Below are 955 nucleotides of genomic sequence, written 5' to 3' on the forward strand. Positions count from 1 at the left end.
CTGCACTCAACCTGAGGGATTCCTACACTTTCAGTCTTTGAGGAGACATGAAAAACAGCGCATACCGCAGGAATGGTATAACGGAAAATATTAGCGGTTTTGAAACCGTGACATTTTCAAATCGCGGTATACCTTGAAACCGGTAATCGGCCCATGCCTACATAGAGCACATTAAATATGTTAAATGGAGGCCCAAACATGCCTGTTTGATGCATGAGAACAAAAATCGCTGGTTCTTACTTGTCAAGCACACACAATTGAGCTTACGTGCTCTATATTTGTGCGCTACTCAATGTTTATATGTGACCCTGGACCACAAAACCAGTCATAAGGGTCAGTTTTTTTAAACTGAGATTTATACATCTGAAATCTGAATAAATGAGCTTTCCATGATGTATGGTTTTGTTAGGATAGGACAATATTTGGCCGAGATACAACTATTTGAAAATCTGGATTCTGAGGGTGCAAAAAAATCTAAATATTGAGAAAATCGCCTTTACAGTTGTCCAGATGAAGTTCTTAGCAATGCATATTACTAATCAAAAATTAAGTTTGGATACATTTACGGTAGGAAATTTGCAAAATATCTTCATGGAACATGATCTTTACTTAATATCCTAACGATTTTTGGCATAAAAGAAAAATCAATAATTTTCACCCATACAATGTTTTTTTGGCTATTGCTACAAATATACCCCAGCGACTTAAGACTGGTTTTGTGCTCCAGGGTCACATATGTGAATATTACAAAAACTAAATTAAAATCTAAAGTGATTGTCTCTGTTCAATAAACTTGGATTAAACTGCTTGATTTTCATGGATTACATTTACAATGTACTTTCTGAAGCTTGAAAACGTTGATTGTCTAGACTTAAAAGACAATAGATTAAAAAAGAAAAAGAAAAAAAAAAAAAAAAAATCACAAAAAAAATTAAGAAGAATTACAACAAATAAA

The 955-nt window shown here is 33.5% G+C and overlaps 1 protein-coding gene across 1 annotated transcript in view; it reads right to left on the reverse strand.

Annotated features, from left to right (window-relative positions):
- Window positions 1-955, reverse strand: part of LOC107719731 (transmembrane 9 superfamily member 2) — a 33,172-nt gene that overhangs the window by 25,022 nt on the left and 7,195 nt on the right. The gene's annotated exons all lie outside the window — the stretch shown is intronic.

The sequence above is a fragment of the Sinocyclocheilus rhinocerous genome, unplaced genomic scaffold, assembly GCF_001515625.1.
Source record: "Sinocyclocheilus rhinocerous isolate Xijiao unplaced genomic scaffold, SAMN03320098_v1.1 scaffold721, whole genome shotgun sequence".
Lineage (NCBI taxonomy): Eukaryota > Metazoa > Chordata > Actinopteri > Cypriniformes > Cyprinidae > Sinocyclocheilus > Sinocyclocheilus rhinocerous.